The 25319-nt window shown below is 49.3% G+C and overlaps 2 pseudogenes; both read right to left on the bottom strand.

The window, feature by feature from the left end:
* Positions 1-25319, bottom strand: part of LOC116594397 — a 1026621-nt pseudogene that overhangs the window by 439781 nt on the left and 561521 nt on the right.
* Positions 885-4344, bottom strand: LOC116594399 (annotated as a pseudogene).

A 25319-nucleotide genomic window follows, 5' to 3' on the forward strand; every position in this document is an offset into this window, starting at 1 on the left:
TCACCATGGTCCAGAGTCCCGCTCTCTGCCCTGCTTTGCGGCCAGTCTTCCACTGAGGCATCTCTGTCCTCCCTTTGGTGTCCATTCTCTCCCAGGTGAGGCGGAACATGCCCTCTAGCCTTTCCCTTTTCTGGCTACAATTTGTTGTTCTAGACCTTCACCTTCTTTTCAAAACCAAGAACATCCCCTATTTCCAGCCCCAGGTCCCTGGAGTCCATAGGGCTCCTTCTGCCCAGGGCCCTCTGACCACCTCAATCCTGCCACCTTTCTCGGTGTTACGAAGAACTGGGAAGAGCCGCGTGCCGACTCCCCCACCTGCTGGTCTCTCTCTTCCCCAACCAGTGCTGGCCCCTAACCTGTCCCACCGCATGTCTAGCTCCCTTGGCCTGGCTCCACGTCCTCCTCCCACGTCAGTGGCACCTCCTTTCCACTCAGCCACTGGAGCAAACTCTAAGACACCTCCTCCCCTGACTTCAGCCATTATGCCAAAGGCCATTAGGCTCCCACCAGGACTATTTTTAGAGACCCCGTGTCTGTCACACAGACCTTTTTCCCTGTGTGAAAATCTCCTTCCCTCCATCTGCAATAGCCAGCACTGTTGACAGCACCTCTCTGCTGTCCCTGACCCAGAGGAAGGGCCCTCAGTTCACCCAGTGCTCTGCCCCCACCCGCCGCCTGAGCCCAGGGGGAGAGAGAGGACAGGTGCCGGCTCGGAGGAGACGCTCGCCCCCTGCACAGCCAGGGTCCTTAAGTAAAAGCGCGCTCTTGCTTTATGCTCGGTTCCCGCGTGACACTGTTTTATTGATGCACGTACTCACTCCAGTCTGGCTGGAGGAGAGCACAAGGGCTCCCCGCCCCCAGCCACTTGGCCTCAGAAGCGGCTACCTCACTCCTTGAAGAAGGTCCAGGTGCAGGTCTGGGACAGTCCTCCATGGTCCCCGTTCCTCCATGGGCAGCAGGGGTCGAGAGACCCACAGGCCAGGCATCTCATCCTGGTTGTGTCCATGTGAGGGTGAGACCTCAATCTGGGTCTCGGTGGGGAAGGAGTGAGCCTCTAGGATTCCCAGTCATCCTCATCCTCTTCTCCAGGTGGCTGCTGTGGGGGAGGCAGAGGTGGGATGGAGGCTGCCATTCGGGCAAAGGCTCCTCCTGGCCCCTCGCTGGCCCGTCGCAGGTCCTTTCCCAGAGATACCTGGGAGGGCAGAGGTGGAGGTTGAGGGAGTTAGTTTGGGACACCTGTTCACCCAGCCACTGGAGACTTAAAAACCGGAAGAAAAAAGCAGAATGTGCAGGATACAGAACATCCTGAGATTCGCAGCCCAGGGAAGGCAGCCAAGCTCCATGTCCTAACTTTACGCCGCATGACCAGCTTGTTAAAGAGATCCGACATCAGGTCCCCACCTTGGCTGGTGGCTCTCACTGTAGCAGGAAGAAGTCCCAGGTCAAGAAGGATGAGGGGACCAAGGAAAAATCTGCCCCTGGGGTGATCTTCTCAGGGCTGGTCCTCTTTTCTGCTCACTCTCCACACCTGCCAGCCCCGCCCCCCAGCCACAGCATCACTGCCAGGTCCCAGAGCTGCAGGTGGTCACTGGAGTCAGCACCGGGGCACTATTAAACTGGCAGAGCTGCCCTGTGAGACAAAGTGGGCAAGGAGGAGGGGCCCCACTGTACGGGCAAGGAAACTGGCCCAGAGAGGTTGTTGGGCAGTTTGCCTGAAGTCACAGCACAAATCTCAGGAATCTAGGTAGAACTCAAGCTCGGGACTCTGAAGGCACTGTGGCTTTGGCCCTGGGTGTTCTTTTCTTTTAAAATTTTATTTATGTGACAGCCAGAGAGCACAAGCAGAGGGAATGGCAGAGGGAGAGGGAAAAGCAAGCTCTGCACTAGGCAGAGCGCCTGATGCAGGGATTGATTCCAGCATCCTGGATCAGGACCTGAGCAGAAGGCAGACGCTTAACCATGTAAGCCCCCCAGGCGCCCCAGGGCCTGAATGTTCTGTTCGTGCTACACTCAGGATGCAGGGCATGGAACCTGCGGCCTCGAGAGGCTTGGAGAAGCAGGACTGCGCTAACCCTCCAGGTCCGCAGTCCCTACAGCAGCTCAGGTCCCCAACCATGTCCTCAGACAGCTCCTGGCAGAATCTGAGCTGGGGGGAGGCTTTGTCTCCTGAGTTTAGAGAGGAAGGTTCTAAGCAGGCTACAAAACCAGGAAGGAACCCACAGCTTAGGCAGGAAGGGTGGGAATGTTAGGGACGGCTGCCCAGGGCTTCCCACAGACTGCCTGGGGAAAGCATGGGGCGGGTGGGCTGGGTGCTGCCCCTCTGACCTCTTGGGAGTCTGGTGGCGGCTACGAGAGAAGGTGGCCCTTTCCTGAGAGCCCCCCTACCGGAGCGGGCTGAGGATCCTCTCACCTTGCTCCTGCTCCTTCTGTTTCTTCTTCTCCAGCTTGCGCTCCTTGACGCTGCGGAGCTTGGCCTTGCCGATGCCCCCAGCCTGGCGGATGGACTCCAGCAGAGTGGCCTGGCCACTGGAGGGGTCCACCACTTCCTTGGGAGCTCCCTGGACTGCAGCTTGGGGGGTGGGGGCAGGGTGTGAAAAAGAGGGCTGCTCAGGCAGGCACTGCTGCAGGACAGCCTTGCCCAGCCTGAGGTTCTGGGGATCCAGGGGCTTCCCCTTGAGCCTGGCTGTGGGTCTTTCCTTTTGAAAGAGGAAGCCAGTGAGTGAGTCTGAGCCCTGGGAGACCGTGTGCAGCCTGGATGCTGTTTGCACCTGCCTGAGCTCAGCCAGTCCTATGTCCAGGCACCCCTGGTCCCTCTTCTAATGCCACCTAGTTTAGGTGGGAGTCTACTGATGGAGACTGTCTGAACTTGACACATGAGCCAACATGGGGGCTGGAGATAGGCGGGGAGATGTCCTGCTAAAACTGAAATCCTGCCATTTACGGATATAAGTACTTCGTTGCTGAAGCCTTCTACTGTTTCCAGTAGCTGCCCCTTTCCCACTGGTGTAATTGGAAATGGGGGACAACAGCTCTACCTGTCCACGTCCAGGCTCCCTCTACTCTGGAGATAAGAATTCTGGGGTGATACAGAGTTTGAAAGCCACGATTTCATGAACCCAGGGGAACAAGATTTTGAAAACAGCTATTCTGAAGGCCTAGAATTTATGGTCCTATAAACCTACAGGAAACCCTCCCGGGATCCAGAAATTAGAGGCATCCTCAAAGAGCACACGCCCCCTCGCCCTGACCCTCCACATACCCCAGTGCTGCTCTTACCTAAAGGAGACATGCCACCACTGCTGTCCTCCCTGGCACCTTGGACCGGGGAGGCCATGGGCTGCGGCGGGGGTGGGGGAGCGTTGACCAGCACAGCCGGAGCTGGGGGAGGCGGGGGTGGCGGTGGCGGTGGGGGGGGGTGCTGTTAGCACCCCATCTTCTGGGTCTGAAAGAGAAGTGTGGGAAAGTTTGAGGTGCCCAGGAATGCAAGTGGCCAAGTAAGGGGGTTCTTGCCCAATTGTTGCTCTCTGCTCACCTGGCTTGAAAGTCTCGGCCACCTCTGTGTGGAAGGTGGGCAGCTCTGGAATGGTGCCAGGGGTGGAGGGGGCGATGCCGGGGCCCAGGTCAGCGCTGTACATGAGGTCATCGGCGATGCCTGGCAGGTCGGGCAGGTAGGACGGCATAGCACGTCGATCTGAGGCACTTGGCCCAGGTCAGGCACATAGAAGTAGTTCTCTGGAACCTGCAGGATTAGGTGGGGGCACGAGCAGGGGCTGAAGGGGGCTTGTGCCCTGCAGTTAGACCCTGGGGCAGTCAGCAGGGCCTAGTGCATACCCATGGACAGCAGGGTGGGAGCAGGGGCTCAACAGACCGCTCACCTAGAGGACGCCGCCAGGCTTTTCCTGTCCCCCCTCCCCGGCGGGCAGCATGGGCTCTACCTGCTGCTCCAGCTGCTCCCTCTTGCTGATGGACAAAGGGGCATCGAACAGCTTCTCCTCGGTCTCTGTCCCCAACATCACATGGGTCTTTGTTACAGCACCAGCCAGGGGGTCCAGAAAGACATACTTTTTGTACCTACAGAGGTGGAAGGGATGTCGGGCTGCCCATCGTCAGCTCGAGGCCCAGGGTCCTGACCCAGCTTTCCTATTTCATCCAGGCCAGTTAGTCTATAATGTGGACGCCGACACCTCAAAAGGGCAATCAGACTGCTGGGGCCCCCACAAAGCCAGGCCGGGCCACCCAGCCACCCTCCCAGGGCCCCGCTGTGTGCCGTACAGGTTCTCAGTAGTGTTGAACAGCAGCAAGGAGCTGACGGAGCTGATGTTGCTGGGAAGGCCCCCGAACCCCTCCTCGGCCTCATCCTTGGGCTCAGGCTTGTTGTTCACACACACAGAGAAGTATTTCAGCTTCCCCCAGCAGGGGCAGTAGCACAAGGATGGTGGGTTTCAGGACTGGGCCAAAGTGACCACCCATCCCAGTCCTAGTCCTCTCGGGGAATAGAGCCCTCAGTTCCTCCCTGACACCCAGGACCACCTCTGATCACCCCCTGTAAGTGTGTGAGCCCCTCAGACCTGCAGGGCCCACTCGTCCAGGGGGCGGTGCTTGCTCTGGATCCTGTGGCAAGGGCGTCTCTGCAGGCCAGGGTCCTGGGCACCCGTCAAGATGGACCCGTACTCCTGCAGGCGCTCTGGAGCTGGGTACTTGGCACCGGAGAACACCTGGGCACACAGGGGTTCCAAGATGCTCCAGAGAGTCTGGTGGGTGGCAATTTGAACAGGAAAGCTTGAGGTGTGGCTGGGCAAGGCGGGCAGAGACCTAGGCAACTTCAGGAGCATAGGGAGAGAACAGGGCTGGGATTTCTGGGACTGTCTGCCAGCCACGGGGACTCAGGGTCACATGGTTCTACCTTGATTGCCTTCTTGCTGCCCTTGATCTTCTCAATCTTGGCCTGGGACAAGGAGACCCTCTCCCCAGTGGCCTGCAGCTGCCTCCAGCTGAGCTCTACATGCTAAGAAATTCTGCCATGGCGGGGGGGAAACTCAGCGGCTGAGGGCTGCTCCCCAAGCCCCTGCAGTCTCCTGCACCCCTGCTTCTATCTGCAGACTGCAAAGCCAAGGGCTTCCACAGGGGCCCTTAAACCTGCTTGTCACGGCTGACCTTTAACTGTCCTGGTGACCTCTGCATAGATCTCTACTCTGAAGGGTCTAGATGAACTCTACTGAGTTCTTGGAGCTCTGGGTATGAATGGGCAATCACCTTGGCCCCAGGGTGGTGCCTGGACTTGCCATCTGTCAGGGACAGGGCCCCTGCCTCCAGGAATTTACAGCCTCAAGCAGGGGCAAGCGGAGAGAAAATAGTCATGATTCCCACAAAACTGCCTATTTCCAGATGAGACTCGAGCTCCCAAGGAGGAGGGAGGGTGGGCAAAGCTGGGTCTAAATAGAGTCCCAGACCCACTCGAGTGGAACTGCTCTGACACACAATAAACGGCTCCTGTGAACAAAGTCCTCACCATGGTTCCCGTGTGTGGTCAGAGGGCTCACTCAGAGGCTTCCACCCACCATTCCTAGCGCATCGGGCTCCAGGGACTCCAAGGCCCTGAACAGGCCAAACATGTTCCCGTGTGGCCTCTGCACCAAATGGAGTGCCGTCCCTGCAGACAGCCCCGGGACTGGCTTCTTTGCTTCACCGAGCACACTCCTCACTGAAGACTTCCTGACCACCGCCTCTATAAATGTGCACCTGTCACTTCCCAACCCCCCCTTTCACAGGGAGCCACTTGACATGCATCTATAGCCTATCTGCTCTCTAAGGGGGGAGATGGCTGCGCTTTGTTCCCTACTGTCTTCCCAGCACTGGCACCTGGAGAGCTCCATGAGTGACTAACACCCATGTGCCCTCAACATAAGTGCACAGGAGCCTCACTTCCGCTGTCCCTGTTACTGAGCTACGGCCAGGTTGTTCTCCCTGCGGAGTGGACTGGGTGAACTGGGGCCAGGGTATCCTCCTCCCAACTGCTCCCCGACCTGCACAAACACCATTTCCCGCCCATGACCTCCACGCCTCACATTCAGAGAGGGTGCGTGTCGGCACCCACCTGGCCAGAGGGAGCATACAGGTGAGAAAGGCAGGACTGCCAGCGCCAGTTTCCCGGGAAAGGGCAGAGGCCACAGAGATGGCAGGGGGGTCCCCACGGTGTCTGGGGTCAGGGAACACCAGGATTTCTTTAAAGGTCAAGGCCCTGGACCCATCTTCCTAAATCAAACCCCACTAACTCTAGAGGATTCTGGCCCCCCAGAGAACCTGCCAGATCAGCCAATTTCACAGCCCAGGGGTCTTGGCTCCCTGCAGTCTCCCTGCTTACTCCCGGCCCCTTATGTACAGGGGCTCACTAAGGCGGGGGGCTGGGGTACAACAGGCACCCAAAGCAGCTCAGTCTTCTCTGACAGACTGGGCTGAGTGGGCGGCGAAGGAGACAGCGGACTGAGGGCAGAGCTGCCTTCCAGTGAGAGGACGAAGAACCACCAGACTTGCATGAGCTCCATCTCTTCTGACGGGAAGAAGGGTTTGTGTCCGCTGAGAAAGGGTACTTGTGCGCGAGTTACCTCCTCCAGCTCCCAGCGCAGCCATCCTGCCCAGGGTGCGGAAGCCACCTCCGTGGTTATATGACAGCTCGGCCTGAAGTCCACATGGAGAGTGGGAGGGACAGCAGAACTGGAGAGGGACAAAGGACATTTTGTTCTCCTTCCTCCAGCAAGGAGAGAAGGGCTGATCTCTCTTAGTTGTGAACACAGAGCTTAACCATAAACCCTGGCAAACTTCCAGAATGGATTATTAAATCGAGGGTCGGTAAGCCCTCCGAAGAGAAAAAGGGAGCTCCCAGGGGTCAGAATTGTTCTAAATTCACAGCCTTTTTTTTTCTTTTTTTTTAAGAGTTTATTTATTTGTTTGACAGAGAGAGAGAGATCACAAGTAGGCAGAGAGGTAGGCAGAGAGAGATGGGGGAAGCAGGCTCCCTGCTGAGCAGACAGCCCCACGTGGGGCTCGATCCCAGGACCCTGGGATCATGACCTGAGCCGAAGGCAGAGGCTTTAACCCACTGAGCCACCCAGGTGCCCCAGCCTTTCTTTTTCTGATAGGGATATTAGACTGGTGTAGCAGGGGAAAACCTTAAACATAGTGCATCCTGAGTCGGCAAGGATTTCTGACAGCTTCTCACAAAATCCTGTGGATGAGATGGAGCTATGGGGGTTGGAACACATTTAGAAAAACTCAGAGCCAGATGAGGAACAGCACCCGAAGTGCACTGCTGAGCAATGGACTGATTTCAGCCTTGCACGAAGTTCTCTGGCAGGGCCTCGTCCAGCTCATGCCACACTGGGTTAGTAAACTGGGGAGAGCGAATGGGGGAGGGTCAACATGGTCTGCATGGGGAATGAAGACTCACAAACCTCAAGAGTCCAGAAGGATGGACTCAACAAGAGGAAACTGACAAGGGATGAGGTCCAGCATTTAGGTGTGAGAAGTCCAGTGCACAAACACAGAAGATGGAGGGTTAGCAGCAAGGCCTGACATTTTGGTTAACTAGAGCTCAGTATGAGCTAAAAGTGTGTTAAGCAGCTTACGAAGGAAACAGGATCTTCGCGCACACAGCTCCTTGTCCCTTCTCCCTTCTTTCAGTAAACAGGGGACATCCAGTCTCTTGGGGGCACTAGAGAGGAAACAGACCCCAGATTAGTGAGCTAGTCTGTGCAGGGCACCCACCTCTCTATAGCTGTGTCCCCTTTAAACCGGATCCACAATTTAAGAGAACTCTGAATTCCTTCTAGACTAACTATAGGTCTGTCTTAGTCACTGCTGTGTCCCTAGCACCTGGCACTGTGTCTGACATGTAACAAATACTGGGTCAAAGAAAAGTTACAAGTTCAAGAACGTCCAAAGGAGGGTGATGATGAGGAGTGAGCTACTCACGTCCTGAGTGTTCTGGCAACAGGTGAGGTGACTTAGACAATACAGTAATTCTCTCCGTATGTCAAAATCGTCACAAGTGCTGGCGGGTGGAAAGCGACTGCACTTATCGTGTTACCCCCAAAGGCAGCATGAGGACCAGCGGGTGGAGTTACAAGGAACCAGCTCTCAGTTCTGCACAAGGAGAACTTTGTAGTAAACTTTCCTTCTAGGAGAGCTCTGCAAATCAGATTCCCGCGGATGAGCACCCATCAGAAATGCTCCAAGGGAGGCTGCTGTTGGGGGCAGGGGAAAGCAGACAGGACTTCCAGAGTCATCCAAGAACCTACCAGTCTAAGTAACGGCCCCCAGGCTGTCCAACCTCTCACAGTAGGAGCCGTGGTGCCAAGAACACAGAGCACGGGCAAAAGGGCTCTCACGAGGGCAGTGGCAGTGCCGAAGGTGGCAACAGGAAGGACCAGCAGGCCACATGCGGCTGGGACGGAAAGCCATAACTGATTAGCAGTGCCCTCCACGAGGGTTTGGGGGAGTAGTGGCAAGAGGGTGATCTGTTTGCCATTCCTAATCTACACTCCCTCACTCGGTGGTCTGCTTCACGGCAGGTCAGTTTCCAAGCTTATCGCTAAAACCAAGTCCCCAAAACCCCAGCGTGGTCTCTGTGGGTGTCAGGAATGGAACTGGCTCAGCCAGTCTGCTCAGAGCCCAGGACAGAGATGAACCGGGGAGCAGACATCTCCCAGGGACAGAAACAGGTACGTTTACCATCTACTTCGTGGCAGTGGGACCTTGAGCAATTCAATGAACTGGACTATGCCTTGGGCTTCTTCAGCTGCGACACGGGGCCGGTGCCATGTTCCCGCACTAGCTGCTGAATCAGGTGCTAGTACCACCACGAGGGTAGGAGGGATTATGGGCTCCAGGTGCTCAGAGGAAAGCAAGAAGAGGTGGTGCTGAGCAGACATGGGGGAGGACGGTCCAGGCCCAGGAAACAGGCACTTCACAAGGAACACCATGAAGGCTGGGTGACAGGAAGCCACTCCTCCTCCCGGAGCACCACAGGGACAACCACTAGGGCTCCCGGGCCCCACCTCCCATGCTGAGCCCCCCAACCCCCTCACAGATGATTTCTGGCCACAGCCTCCCCACCCCCTGCAATCAGCACACCCTCACGCCTTCCCACCTGCCCATGGAGGCTTCTGGGGAGGAGGGAGCACCAGCTGGTCCTCCTCTTGCAGGTCCTATCCCTTGGCATTGCGGACACTGAAAAGCTCCTGTGTCCCCTCCTCCGCCCCTGGCAGGATTAGGAATGATCTGCTAATTGTGCAGGCAGCTGACTGAGCTTCCTAACCTTGGGAGTCCCCAGGTGCCAATCAGAGCCAGGAGAGGACAGGAGGAGGGGAGGAAGGGGGCAGGGGGAGAAGATGGGAAGGGAGAAAAGGGAGGGAGGGAAACCAGGAAGAGAGGAGAAAGGAGGGCTTGGAAAGACAAAGGAGAGGCAAGGGAAAAGCTCTGCAGAGAAAAGGAATCCTTCCCCAGGGCTGACGGGAAAGGCAAGTGACAGCACCCAAACTTCCACACACAGAAGCTATCCAGCTCCTCTTCCCTCCGCCCCCCAACCCTCTCTGCCTCCTCATCTAAGTCATGTGAAGCAGGAGACAGGTGATGTCTCTGGGAGGCTATTTTGGGGCCTGGCTTTTCCCAGGTGAGGGACAGGCAGAAGCCCCGACAGGGGGAGGCACTTGTCATTCTCTTCAGGCTCCGCGCAGCTCCCAGGGCAGCAGAGGAGGAAGGCCAGCTCGGAATGCTAATTTCCCATGAGCTCACCTACCTGCGGAACTGGGCACAGGCGCCCCTGGGCTGAGGGGCCTGGGCCTGAAATAGGGGAGTGGTGAGGAGGAGACACAGATACCCACATGCCTCTTTACATGAGGTTTCAAGCAGGTGGAGTAAGCTTGAGGGGGAAGATGCCAGCCGGGGTCCCTTCCCCAGGACAAAAGCCCATGAAAAATGAAAAGCCCACGGGGTGTGTGGATTGCTGCAGGCTGGAGGGTGGGAGGAGCAGGGGAATAAGGCTGGGCCTGGGCCTGCCCCACCCCCACTATCCCTGACCCCTCCCTTTCCTTCATCCTGTTCCCAACCTGTCATGTCCAGTCATCACTTCCTCTGAAATGTCTCTTCTCCAGCCCTCCCTGAGCTCCCCTGGACTGCAGCCTCACCCCTGCCATGCCTTGACTGCAGCCAACAGTTCTCAATGCGTCCCTGGAAGCCCCTACCTCCCGTCCTGGCCACTCTTTTTTTTTTTTAAATCATTTTTTTTAAAGATTTTATTTATTTATCAGAGAGAGAGAGGGGGAGAGAGAGCGAGCACAGGCAGGCAGAGGGAGAAGCAGGCTCCCTGCCGAGCAAGGAGCCCAATATGGGACTGGATCCCAGGACACTGGGATCATGACCTGAGCCCAAGGCAGCTGCTTAAACAACTGAGCCACCCAGGCGTCCCCCTGCTGGCCACTCTTGGGTGCTGCCTGATCAGCCTTCCCTAAACCCTTCTGTGGCACCCTTCTCTGCTCCAGAGCCTCCCTCCAAGGCCCAAATCAAGCACAAAGCCCTGTCCTGTTAGGGGAAGCCCCCACGGGCCCTAACCGACTCGTTCTAACAGCTCACTTGCCCCATCGTCCATCCCCCTCCCTCAGCCCCAGCACATTCCCGCAGCACTGCAGAGCACAGAAAGCAGTGGGAGGCCCTGAGAGTCCAGCTCCCAAGGGCATGCAATCAGAGGGGGGTAAGCAAGGCCCACGGACCCAGAGAAAGCGGACTCTTCACACCCTGTTCCACAGTGCAGGACCTGAATGTGGGGCAAGCAGCAATGTCTGCACCCCCAGTACAAAACGGCCCGTTCAGGCCAGCCTCCCCTGGGGAGCCCGGGATACACCATGCTCCCGTTCAGGCCTCTGATCCATGCGCACCCATTTCTAGACCCCAGCAGAGGCCCTGCACACCCATATTCCTACCCCTGCCTAACCACAATGGAGCCCTCCTACGGCCTTCAGGAGGCCTCCCCTGACCACATAGCAGGCATGCAGGTTTCCTCTCCAGCATCCACGTCTTCCTCACTCAAGTAGGGGCCCTCATTTCCTTTGGGGAACCCGCTGCTCCACAGGCTCAGGCCCAGCACTTCAGGTGGGGCTAAAGCCGGGGGAGTAATGCGGGTAACAGGCTCTAAGCCCATCAGTGTGTCACGGCCTCTGCCCCCGCAATGGGCTCTGGGATAGACATGAGAACCCAGCCAGGCCAGTGTCCTTCTTTCCTATTGGACCTGATCGTTGAGTGCAGGAGCATCAGCCCTGCTGGAGGCCAAGGCCTTTCTGGGAATGCGGCCAACAGAGAAACAGCAAGCTGGGATGGAATGAAAGAAAAATCTGGTACTGACGACATCGGTTAAGCCCTGCGACTCCATATCCTGCTCCATGGACTGGTTACTATTTGCTTCAGCGGGTTTGGGGAGTTCTGATGCCTACTTATCGTCTCTTCTCTAGATCCCTAGAAGCTGACACGGTTCATGCTACACAGTGAAGAATCAATCCATCTCAGCTTGGTGTTTCCCCCATTCTAGACTACAAGGTCCTTGGGACAGGAACCAGGTTGCACACATCGTCGGGACCCCTCAGGGTCCAGCAGTTTTGGCCCAGGGTGGGAGGTCAGTGTGGTGACCAGGCACCAGGCTCCCGAAAGGCACCCTAAGCTCCCTGGACCACGCCGAGGCTCCCAGGAGACAGACTTCCTGCCCTCTCCTCATTCCATCCTGGGCACAGGGACATGAAACTGTCTACAGGTGCCAAATGCCAGGAAAGGAAAGGCCAGTGTGCTAAAACTCCAGTGCCCCCCGTAGAGAAAGGCAAGCAATCACAATCCTGGTGAGAAAACACAAACTTTTCTGACGGGTTGCTTTTTGCCTCTATTTTGGTCGCTGGGCAGGGGGTATCTATCATCTGGGACTGATGGCTCTTAAAGGCCCATGTCCTCTTGCTAATGTGGTCCCTGGGCATAGTTAGCACAGACATAAGCACAGAAAGGGCACATAGCACTTTCCGAAACTACTGATAGCAAGTTCACGGAGGAGGAGCAGAAGGGCTGCTCCCGGAGGACACATGCTGACTGCCCAGCACTCAATCAAGTGTGGTGAGTGGCAGCACCCACCTGCTGAAGATGTCTCCAGAGACCTTCTGAAGGTACTGCAGGGCATAGGCCACCTGCTGGATGGCCTCCTCCCGCTGCAGGTCCAGCTGGATGAGGGGCACGGCGTAGGTCTGCGTTGCCAACAAGTCCTAGGTCCTCGTGGGAGTCATGGTACCTGTCGGTGGGAACCAGAGCATGAGGGACTAAGTGCCAGGAGGACGGAGCCCAGCCCCCAACCCAAGCACTCCCCCACTCCCACCCCCACCTACAACTGTTAGCTGCAGAACTGTTGGCTGTAGGTTCCACCTCTGGAGGTGGGCAGTGGGGGACAGAGCAATGGGTAGGAGGCCAGGAGCTCCCTGGAGCTGGTCCTCTGATGATGCTTGTTGTATCAATGAGGGAGGGCCAGTGGTAATGACAACAGAGACCAGAGAGAAGCAGTCAGAAGTGCACTGCTCTGCTAGGCACCCTTTCCATCCATTATGTCATTTCTACCTCCCAAGCCTAGACGAAGAAGAAAGAAACTGTGGCTGCAGAGTGAAAAAGAGGTTGGAGCACAGGGATGGATTGAGGGGTGGGGGGCCGAGAATGTCTGTGTCAACTGCCAAATGATACCCAGGTCTAGAAAAGCACAGGAAATGCAGACTCCTGGGTTCTTTTCACTCTGGCCCCAAGGAACTCAAGACCTGTTCCTGAGACAGGACAGGTAGTGGCTGGTGACTGGGCTCTGCTCCCCCAGGCTACAGCTAAGGGGGGCCAGGAGGAAGGAGGGGCATGGGAGGGTGGGGGACAAGGAGGAAAAACACTCCTTCCAATGGCAGGATGAGGGCAGAGTCTATTTATACTGGGTTTAATTAAGTCTGCTCCCTGGTGCCATTAAAGCAGAAATCATGCTGCACACGGCACTGATTTGATCGGCAAGAGATGTACCAGGCAGAATATTAAGGCTCCGGGCCCCTATAAATAGGCCTAATCACAGCCCCTCAGTAGAAGACGGTGAGGAAGACATTAACCAGAGCTGGCCCTGTGCTATAGACCTTTTCTCTCTGGCCCCATGTTGAGGCCTCTGAGTACAACACAGATGGAGGTGGGGCAGGGTAAGTGTAACAGGGAGGGCTGAGAAGGCCTCGCAGGGCTTAAAGAATGGTTTGACTTGGCTTCTGTGAATCTCTGATTTTTCCTTCTCTGAATCTCTGATTTTTCCCATTTCCCATTTTGCAGTCTTGAGCATGGCACCACTCTCCAAGTGGTTCTTCCCAACACAACGCACTATCTTCTCCAAGCTGGAGCTTACTCCTTTGCTCTCTCTGCTGGCTTCCCCAGCCCTTCCTTCTCCCGGGGGTTGTTCCTCCTACCAGCCCTCCGGGTCTGCTCTTCAACTTCTTCTTGGGCAGTGACATCCTCAGTCAGACCCGAAGCTGCCTAGCATCCTCTTCTGGGCTGGAGAGTCCCTCCTCACTTCCCCACTTCTCTTCCCTCCTATCACATGACCCAAGTGGGGCCAGCTGATGCCGAAGCCAGGAACCTAACCCTCTGAGACCACTGCACTCCTTTCAAGAAGCCCCCGCCATTTATATTCATATTGATGCAAACTTGCTGGCCTTTCTAACCTAATTCTGTACCTCGGTTTTCCTATCTGTAAGCTCAGGAGAGGGTAAAAGGTGGAGATACTTCTGTGCACATTTTGAGATAGTTCCTTGTAAGTTATCCCAACTGTGTGTGTGCACAGGAGGGGGTCGTACGGGGACAAATCTCAACAAGGAAGTAGCAGGTCCACTCAAGAATTAAGAGACTGAGGGGTGCCTGGGTGGCTCAGTCAGTTGAGCATCTGCTTTTGGCTCAGCTCATGACCCCAGGGTCATGGGATCAAGCCCCACATCAGGGTCCCTGCTCAGTGGGGGGTCTGCTTCTCCCTCTCCCTCTGCCTGCAACTGCTATATATGCACATGCTCTCTCTCAAATAAAATCTTGAAAAAAGACAAAGAACAAAGAGATTGAGTACAGCTGGTCAGTTGCTTATTCATTCCGTCTCCAGACATCTCCGGATCAGCTACTAGGTGCCAGCCATGATGGCAACAAAGATGAGTAGGGCACTACGCTAGCCACAGAGACAGCCTCACAAACACACACCACATGACAAGTGCTCTAATTCACAATACTAGGGGCGAGGGGAGAAGCCCCAAGGAAGGAGTGATCATCCCCGCAGAGGTTGGAGGAGTCAGCAAAAGGTTCTCAATAGAAATGGCATCTCTCTACCAGGCCCAGCCAGGCACTGGGGAGAGGGCATTCCAGGTAGAAAGACTTGAACAAAGGTGTGTAGGGAAGGGCAAGTAAGTGGTGCTGAGTGATAAGGGTACAACTATCCTTGGGCCATTAGCAGGAAAAAATTAAAAAGCCAGATTGTGATCAACACTGCATACCCCAGCAAGAAGTTTGCTCTGAAGCCCTTATGCCCAAGCTGTCCAATATGCTAACCTCTAGCTGCACGTGGCCTGCCGGAGTGGAGGGTGGTGTAAGTGCAAAATGTACACAAAATTTCAAAGACTTAGTAGGGGAAAAAAATGTAGAATGTCCCATTAAAATTTTTATATTGATTCCAGGATGAAATGACCGAATTTTAGATACACAGAATTAAAGAACATCTATTACTAAATCGATTTCATCTGTTTGTTTTCTTAATATTTTACTTACTTATTTGAGAGAGTGCGCGCCAGAGCGAGCTCAGGCAGGTAGAGGAGCAGAGGGAGAGGGAGAAGCAGGCTCCCCACTGAGCAGGGAGCTCCACGCGGGACTCGATCCCACGGCTCTGGGATCATAACCTGAGGTGAGCGCAGATGTTTAACCGACTGAATCACCCAAACTCCCCAATCTGTTTCTTCTTACTTGTCAAATTACAACGTGGGGCTCACGCCGTATTTCTATTTGATGACACTACCCTACAGAATATGGTAAAAACCATAAGACTCCATACCCGCCTCTCAGTGCTGTTTAATCACAGAAGTGCACGGACTCCTTCCCGCAAACCATCCCGGGCCCCCACTCCCAGGGCCCTCAGCCGCCCAGGTTAACAGCCAGGCCTGACTCAGTCAGAAGCAAGCCCCGGGAAAGCAGCGAGACAGGTCACTTAAGAGGGGCCTGGGAGGGAGGGAGCTGCTGCAGGGGGCTCCGAGGACTCGGTCGAGCCCGCTTGCAGGGCCCAGGGGCCAGAGGGTGCGAAGGCCCGTGAGGGTCACGGGACCGGCGGGCCGCGACGGGGAGGGCGAGCTGGCGCCCGGGGCCCAGAGTCCCGCGGGCCGGCAGGGCCCTCCCCGCACGCCGGCCTCGGCCTCACGCCGCGGAGGAGAGCGGCTCCAGGGGTGCTGGCGAGCGGGGAGGGGCCCGTCAGACTCGGGGCAGAGGCTCGGCGCGGCTTCCGGGCGGGCGGCGCGGCGGGAGGGCAGCCGGGTCGCAGGCCTGTGCGGACGGCGGCCCCCGGCTCGGCGCCGGGCCTCCCGGGAGGAAGGAGCGCGGCGGATCCCAGGCCTCGCCGCCTGGCCCGGCCCTGCCCGGCCTCCCGGAGTCCCTCCCTGCCCGCCTCGCCGCCGCGTCCCGCCCCTGCACAGCCCCGCGCAGCTCCGGGATCTCCCGCGCCCACCCCCGGCCCGCCGCCCGCTCCTCACCTGCCCGCCGCCTGCAGCTCTGGCCGCCTCGCTTCCGACGCGCGCGCTCCGCCGGGTCCGGGCGCCGCCGCTCGGCCTCTCGGGACGCTCGGTCCGCTGGCGGAGCTCTGCGCAGCCAGTGGCGGGCCCCCGCGCAGAACAGGCCGCCCGCGTCCTCTCGCCGCACCCCTCGCGCCTGTTGCGGGGCGCCAGGCCGCCGGGATCCCTCACTCTTCCCGACGCCCCGTCACCTCCCCGCCTTTCGCTCAGACCCGGCCGCGCGCTGCCCGCCCCCTCCTTCCGTCCGCCCCTCAGCGCCGCCCCCGCGCCCGACCCCGACCCCGACCCCGACCCCGACCCGGGACCGGTCCTGGCCCCGCCCTCCGTCCGCCCGCGTGCGCCTGGCGGTGCCGGCTCGGCCTCCGGGGCGCACAGACGGACAGAAGGTAGAGTGGTGGGTGTGCGGCGCCTGGGCTGGTGGTTTCCCGCGTACAGACTTTCGGTTTCTCTCTGCGGCTTCTCCCACCGCCTTGGACTCAGGCTCCCCTGCATCCTCTGCCCAGCCAGGCTTCGGGCTGCATCGGCCAGCGGTAGGAGAACCCTGGCAAGTCGCTATAGCCGGAATCCCCGGCCTCTCCGTCAGATCACCCTCGGTATTGCACCGCGCGCCTCATCCCCCACGATCCCCCCGCGGCTGGCCCCTCGCCCCGGCTGCCCTCAACAAGAATCCTGTTGGTCGGCAGAGCAAAGAATTACCTACCCTCTTAGGGATTTTCCATCCACCGCCCCGACCCCCGCCTCCCCACCTTGGCTAGAAATCCCCCCTCGGCCATGCTGTGTTTGCAAGGGACCCTGCTTCTGTACGGAGGTCTCTTTCCCCCTCTGTTGCAAAGTCCTAAATAAAATCTCTTCTTACTGCTAACTGTGCAGCTCTAGTTTTCTTTGACACGTCAGTTCGAAATGATGAGAAAGTTCTGGAGACTGGAAATGGTGATGGTTGTACAGCAATATGAATGTACGTAATCCCACTGAACTGTACGCTTGAAAACAGTTAAGATGGTCCATTTGTGTTATGCACGGGTTACAACAATAAAAAATAAAGCCAGATGGTATTTTAACAGACTGAACAAAAATTTAGGTATATAAAGAAAGCATCCATCCAGAGATCCTGCAGTGGTCCCTCCTGAAATCCATTTCTTTGTCTCAAAGTTCCCGGCCCCTGTCTTTTGGGGTTGCCAGATAAAAATACAGAACACCACATTAATTTGAATTTCAGATTAAAAATGAATATAGAGACACAGATACCCCAAAGTAAGCATGAGACATATTTACACGTAAAACTTATCATTTATTTGGCATTCAAAATTAAGTAGAGGTTTGATATTTTGTTTGCTAAATCTTGCAAACTTCCTCTCTTCTTAAGACTGTCTGAATTTTGTCCTCTTTCCCAGCTGCTCACCCCCATCTTAGAGTGAGGTTAAATTGTCTTTTTTGGTAAGCACATTACAGTGTCTTGCTGGCTGCAGCATATGGTCCCTACCCATGATGAGGAAGAGATGGGTTTCCACCTGTATTGTAAACTGAACGTGCTCCCCCCAATTAATACGTGGAAGCACTAACCCCCAGTTTGATGGTATTTGGAGAGAGGTCTTTGGGAGGTAATTAAGGTTCAGAGAGGTTAGGAAGGTGGGGTCCTCATGATCAGATTAGGGCCTTTACAAGAAGAGACACCAGAGGGCTACCTGGGAGGCTCAGTGGGTTAAAGCCTCTGCCTTCATCTCAGGTCATGATCTCAGGGTCCTGGGATTGAGCCCTGCATCGGGCTCTCTGCTCAGTTCTCCTGGGATTGAGCACCGCATTGGTCTCTCTGCTCAGCAATAAGCCTGCTTCCCTTCCTCTCTCTGCCTGCTTCTCTGCCTACTTGTGATCTCTGTCAAATGAATAAATAGAATCTAATTCAAAAAAGAGAGAGAGAGAGAGACACCAGAGAGCTGGCTCTTTCTAGCTCTCTCCACCATGCAAGGACACAGCGAGATAGCCATTGCAAGCCAGGAAGAGAGTTCTCACCAGGAACCAAACCTGCTGGCACCCTGATTTTGGATTTCCAGTCTCCAGAACAGTGAGAAATGAATGTATGCTGTTTAAGCCACTCAGCCTACGGTATTTTTAAGGATTTTATTTATTTATCTGACAGACACAGTGAGGCAAATACCACATCTTATAAAATGTGTTCAGTATAGTCAAAAAGTATGGACAGATGTCACATGACTTAAGTCATTCTCCAGCACCATAAAAATGAAATTTTATAATTATTTGTTGATACAGTATTGCCTAATATCTTGAGCCCTTCTACCACTTTGCAATTCAGTCATGGATTTTACTAGTCTCTACAACATGTTATTCCTGAAGTGTTCTAAATTTTGTAGCAGATAATGTTCTTGAGGCTGAGGACAATATCACTCATTTTTGTGCTCTTGAAATGCATAATTTGGCATCTTTATCAGGCATTAGGCATTATTTTTAAACATGTTGAATGTCCTGATAAAATTAACCTGAAATGAATGTGGTTGGATTAATTGGCATGATTTGTAACTTTTTAGCAAGTAATTGTTCAGTGAAGAGTTTTCTTTAACTATTTGTGAATTTTTGTTTACAGTATAGTTGAAGTTTTATAAATCACACTTATAAAATAGTATGCAATGATACATTAGATTTACTGGAGTATGGGGCTTTATCTTATCAAACTTCATTATCCTACTTACTTTAGACACTAAAACAATTCTAATGGAGTTAACAAATCTAAATGGAAACCTACTGCAAATCGCAAATTCTGTAAAGTTAATTAACGGAAACTCTGGGTAGTCAATACCACCAGAGCAATACATCAAATCTGAAGAAGTACAAAGAGACTGGGTTATTGAATTCCAAAGATATGCTTGTGTTTAAGGGATGAGGTAAATCAAGATGTGGGAAACTTTAAAAAAACTTGTTGCCTCCACTGTTCAATGTCCTCCTCCCAGACCCTGAGATATAATGATGTAAAATACTACTATATTCTTGAAAGAATATTAAATTAGTATTTGAAAGGTTCTACTGCAAGGTTAGGTCAAGCTATCAGAGTTATATATGAGAAAATATGTTAAATACATTTAATAAACATGGACAAATTTAAGAGGAGAGTAATAGCGTTTTCTTCTAGTCTTATAAATATGATTGACATATACAAAAGTCTCTAAGTGTGGATTTTAACTATTCAGATTCACTGTGTAATATCTTTTTTCCTGAAGATTTATAAAACTCCGCTCTTTGGGTCAATGTGAACAGTGTGAAATACATCACCTTTAAGAATAGATTATTAAGGGGCACTTGGTTGGCTCAGTGGGTTAAGCCTCCACCTTCAGCTCAGGTCATGATCTCAGTGTCCTGGGATCAGGCCCCAGGTCCGACCCTCAGCTTTGCAGGGAGCCTGCTTCCGCTCTCTCTCTGCCTGTCTCTCTGCCTGCTTGTGATCTCTCTCTATGTCAAATAAATAAATAAAAATCTTTAAAAAATAAAAAAAGATTATTAAGTTATTTAACTGATGCTTTCACTCCTTGTGTTCAGAAAAAAAAATGATTTCTGTACAATGGCACATAGTTTCTCAAAAGAATACAACAGGAAAACAAGACCTATCTTCAGTTTTGTTGTTGTCCCCTCTGTCAGAGTATTGCAGTGTTAGACCACCATCATTAATCAATGAAAATTAACAGCTTTTTGTAAGAATTGAAAAACATAATAAAGAAATTGTTAGTGGCAAGTATATACTTCTATATTTTTTTTGTAGTAAATAAAGTAAATAAAATTCCTCTTTAAATTATAAAAATCTGCAACAGTGTCAGGTGCTCTAAGGAAACGTGTTATTTATAAATATTTACTTTTTTGAAAAGTCCCATGCACACAAACCATTCCTTCCTATTTACTAGCTTACTTATTTTTTGTAAACCTATTTAAGCATAGTTATACACTTATAGTACTAAAGAGACTTTGTGTTCACCGAGTGTCTGTTGTTTTTTGTGAGGTTTTCTTAACCTTTTGAAAAATCTGACGACAGCTGTGTACCCTCTCCTCAGAATAATGCACTAAAGTCCTTACCCACAAACTTCCTTATACAAAGGGTTTAGGATCTTTGATTCTGTTCATTCCCATCTGATATACAAAGAAAAATAGTTTTCTGCCATGTTCCTAGAGCTCTTAAGATACTTCATAACATTGCTTAGTAATGCATTCCAAATGGTTCAAAACCTCTCTTAATCAGTACCATATCTCAGAAGAGATCAGATCTCAGAAGTCAATGCAGACAAAAAACAGTTGTCCTCCTTTTCCCTGTTATTGGGTTAAATTGAACAGGTACATAGATGGAAATGTAACCATAAGTAAAAATCCCCAAATCCAGATTTTATCTGGGTCATTTTCATTTGAATACAACTTTCCCTCTGAACTATGGACAAGCCGATAAATATGGAATATATAAGGTGAAGTGTTTTACAAAAACAAACATCTGTATTCGAATTTTCCTTTAGTACATTCAGGAAAATCTGGAGGCACTTGCTCAGACTCCAGATCATAAAGAACTGACAGTTGAAAGCAATGACTTTCTCAACAGATTTGAACATCTGCTCCCTGTCAATATTCTCAACATCTCATCTACCCTGCCCTCACCCTATTCTCCTCGGCTCTACCTGAAACGTGGATGGAAAGCAGTCCTGACTTACCATGCATTCCACATTTTGTCTTTCCAGTTATAAGCATTTTTCAGCAGCAGGAATTCAACAAATAATTATTTAAGTGCAAGCTTGTTAGATTTAACCCCCGTGAATCAACACTAGTTTCTTTACCCTTTTCTAATCTCTTAACCTTTGAATTGTTGGTTTCCAAAGTCCCAAATTATCCTCTAGATTTTCAAGATTGTCCTAGAAAAGACAATGGGAAAAGACCCAACTATCCTTACTATTACAGATATATGAGTAAGAATAAATATGGTAGTGTGAAAAATGTGACATGTAAGTATCAACATATATACTGTACATGAAGAAAAAGTCTTTGGAGTTCTTGATAATTTTTGAAAGTATAAAAGAGCCTTAAGAACCTAAACAGCTTGAGAACTGTTGAATTAGAACAGCTAAGTAATTTGTTCAATGACACACAGGAACTGAAGTTTGTTACTACAAAACCCATATTCTTCCTTCACCAAGCTATTCTACCATAACACCTATTATCATCCGGATATTTTTGGATTCAGAAATTCAACAAATAGAAAAATATAATATATGTATATATGTGGGTAACAATCTTCTTTTCAGGTGTCTTTGTGTGTATGTTGTGTGTGTATGTAGTCTGTGGGTGAGAAATCATACATGAGTGTTGATAAACACTAATGGCTATGTTCAGCTAGACTAGCAGCTCGTTCTGGAAAATCAAAAGAATATATGCATTTCTTTGAGCTGTCAATAATTATAAAAATTTAACTTTCCTATTGGTATTAATTATTTATAAGTAAGTATAGAAAGTGAGATGTTTGAAGATATATCTTAGAAGTTGTATACCTTTTTTTTTAATAGTCTATTTGAATGTAAGCTCCCTGAGAGTACTGTTTGTTTTTGTTTTGTTTTGTTTCTGTTTTTGTTTTGCCAATTTGGTTGACTCTTATAGGAACCTAGAAAAATTCCTGATGTTCAATAAAGGTTTTATAAATTAACAGTGCTAAAAATATACAGTAGAGAAGTTGTTAAAAAAAATCACAGGCAAAGTTAAGTGACCATTCCCATCACTGGATATTTTTTCCTATTCTTTTCCTTCTGAAAATTCTACTTCTTTATTCTGACCCTTGTCTCAGCCAACTCAACTCTACCCTTCTTGATTATTGTATTTTTCTCCAGTTCCAGGGTTTCCAGGCCTTGTTAACCTCGCTTCTAAGGAGATAATCAAAATTTATATAACAAAATCATTATATCAGTGCAATACTTTCTGTGTTTGTCTAAATCCTTCATATCTGATTTGCCTTTTATAACCAAAGGCACTATATAAAATTGGTTTTTTTCCTCCTAGTGAAAAGTGTAATTATCCTTTCTCATATCATAAAATATAGGATTTTATCTATGAGAAATGGAGATCATCTTGACATTTTTAAGAAAAGATATAGTATCATGTGGTATGTCCTTTAGAAATATAATTGGCAGCCTTGGGAGAGAGACAGATTGGATACAGGGACTTGTCAGGAGGCAATGTTGATAAGTAGAGAAAGAGAATGAATAAAACAAAAGCAATCAGTTTGGAGCAAAAGGGATGAAATCTAGAAATGTGTAAGAGAAAGAAATGCCACAGTTTATTGTAAATAATTATATAGGAGATAAGGGAGAACTCAGTGATGACTGAAATATTATGCAGTTTCTGGGAGGAAAAAATGTCATGCCTGAGATAATGCCTATAAAAAATAAAACATGTATGTGGAAAGTAAAAATCTGCTTGAAAATCTTGACGTGTGGTGCCTGTGAAACAATGAAATGAAGCTGTCTAGGTAGCATGTAGAAATATCTGGTTCTAATACTTAGGAGAAAGACCAGAGCTAGGAAAAGAAATTTGGCAATCACATATTACTGGTGGAAGCAGGATTTGGTAAAAAGGATGAAATCATATGGTGAAGGAGAGAATGAATTACAAAAATGCCTAAGGGTAGAAACCTGTAACTCAGTCTTCTCAGATGCTTTGGAAAAGTGAGATGGGATAAACAAACATATTTTATAAAACAAAAATACAGAAGGACTTTCTTTTAATATATCTATCTAATTATTTATGTCAATGTCCACCAAAAAAAAAAATTAAATCATGGCATATCAACTACATGGACCATGATTAATCATAAAGAAAATGTTTATAATAGTAAACTAAAAGTAAAATTATAAAATACTAGACACTATGCAGTATATAATAACACCATTGCAATACAAAATATAAAAAATTTATTTAAAGTAATGTAAAATATAAAATATCATATAAAATAACTATTGAGAAGCATATAAATAACTATTGAAAAGCAAGAGAAATCAATGTTTAAATCTGGGCTCAGTGAGGAGACTGGATATTAATAGGTTTGTTTTTTTCTTTTTTTTTCCCAAATTGTCTGAACTTCAGTTTTCTCATTTGTAAGTTAGGAATAATAATAGTTTTCTTTTGCATAAATGTGATCATTACTAGCACTTGATAACTGTTAGATATACTTATTAATTTTGATAATTGGAAAAAATAGAGAAAAGCAAAATAAATTGCTATTTTCAAATGGTTGATTGTCATATTTTAAGAAACTGTTGTCGGTCTTTATTAGTTCAATTTCTGCACTCTGAGCAGGTTACTCAGTCTCTCTGTGTCGATAACAATAGCCCTATGAGAATATAATGAACAGGGTAAAACCTAGAATAGTGTTTGTGAATATATTTTTTATTGCATTTATTTAGAACTCATTTTTTGTTAATGTTCATAATAACTTATTATAAAATGATCATTTTATGAATTTCTTAGGATTTTTTTAATTAAATATTGAAAAATGCAGGCTGTTCTTGAAACATAAGTTCTTTCTTTCTTTCTTTTTTTAAGATTTTTTTATTTATATATTTGACAGGCAGAGATCTCAAGTAGGCAGAGAGGCAGGCAGAGGAAGAGGAGGAAGCAGGCTCCTCCCTGAGCAGAGAGCCCGAGGCGGGGCTCGATCCCAGGACTCCAGGATCATGACCTGAGCCAAAGACAGAGGCTTTAACCCACTGAACCACCCAGGCGCCCTGAAACATAAATTCTAAATAGAAAAATATCCAGTGAAAACAAGCTTGGTATCTTAACCTATCTTAACCTCCAATATAGCCAATTACTTTTTCTCAGTTTTATTAATCTACCTTAAAAAAAAATAATCATCGCATTGTATATTATTGTCCTGTGATATTTGAGTTTATTTTATGTGTGTGTTAAAAGGTATGTGAATATCTGCTTTTCAACTTGGGAGATCACAGACAATTTATTTTCATATTCTTGACATTTTATGCATTATCTTTTGTCTTCAGTATTTACAAGTTCTATGAAACAACACAAACACACAACATCTTAAAAATGACAATGAGTACTCAAGAAAATGTAATCCAGGAGTTGGATAATCTTAGTCAAGCAATATAAGCTTTTCACAATTTCTACACTTGAATAAAAAAATGAAACAAGATGTCAAGGGTAACTTCAGGTTTATTCACAACTTCATATAACCAACTAGATTCTTCTGAAACTAAAGTACTAAGAGAGTAAAACAATCTCAAATATAAATTTTGAGAGTACGCAAAATAAAATATTTATAAAATTACAGCATTGTTACTATAATTTGTTTTTAAACAAAATAAGGCACCCGACTGGTGTACCCTGTATCTTACACACTGATCCTTTCCTTCTCAGTATCCAGTAATTCCAGAGGAATACAAAAAAATAAAAAAAGTTATTCTGTTGGAGGACATGTTCTTGTGGATGCTTTTAGGAATTCCAAGTCAAAATCAGATATATTCATTCATATTATAATTGCTAAAATATTACTGTAGTTACTGTGACAAATTATAATTCTGTAATAACTAAATCTACTTTTCACTTTGATAGGCAACAGGAAAGCAGGAGATAACTTTTGTACAGTGCTTGGGATTTATGGACCCTAGAGTTCCAGCACTGTCTTCAGATTTAACTCTTCCACTTTCTTGTTGTCTGACCTTCGCTAAATGGTTTAAGCTCTCTGAAACTTAGTTTTCTCATTTACAAAATGAAATAATTATAATGACCTATAATAGTTATGCAACTCTTAAGGCTACCATGAGTATTAAGTGAATCAATAAACAGGTAGCACTTAGAACAGTGGCTAGCAAATAGCATACAATAAGTAGTATCTATTGTTAACATATAGAAATGTATGTCTTTATGGGTCTTAGAGCCTGTACATTTCTGCAAGCAATTGTTTTTGATGTTGAACCAATAATCTCCCTGAATAAAATTTCCCTATTGCATTTTAAATTATGGAATCTAGACATCCTGGGACAGAGATGCAGTTAATGCATCTCTGCAGAGGTGTCTCTGATTATGGAGAACCTTGAAACAAATCAATAAGTTGATATTTCTCTTCAATCAATTATATTTTATCAATACATCTTCAATATCCCTAATGGATAAAATATTATAAATCATTTGATTTTTTAAACAATGTGGTAATAAATAAGGCAGCAAAAATATTTTACATGATCCATAGAATATAACATTCCTTATTACTATTTTAAAACAACTTGTTCTCCTGGAGAATTTTCTTCCTTCTCTACAACTTAGTAGTTTTGTGACCTGGTACTGGTTTTTCTTTTCTTTTCTTTTTTTTCTTTCTTTCTTTTAATTTAATCTGTATCTCAGTTTCTTATCCAAAGGGAAAATAATTAGGTAACATAGAATGTTCCTCATAGTGTTGCTGTAGAAATATAATGAAATGACACATGTAGACACTTAGCAGAG

This window comes from Mustela erminea, chromosome 6 (assembly GCF_009829155.1).
Source record: "Mustela erminea isolate mMusErm1 chromosome 6, mMusErm1.Pri, whole genome shotgun sequence".
Taxonomy (NCBI): domain Eukaryota; kingdom Metazoa; phylum Chordata; class Mammalia; order Carnivora; family Mustelidae; genus Mustela; species Mustela erminea.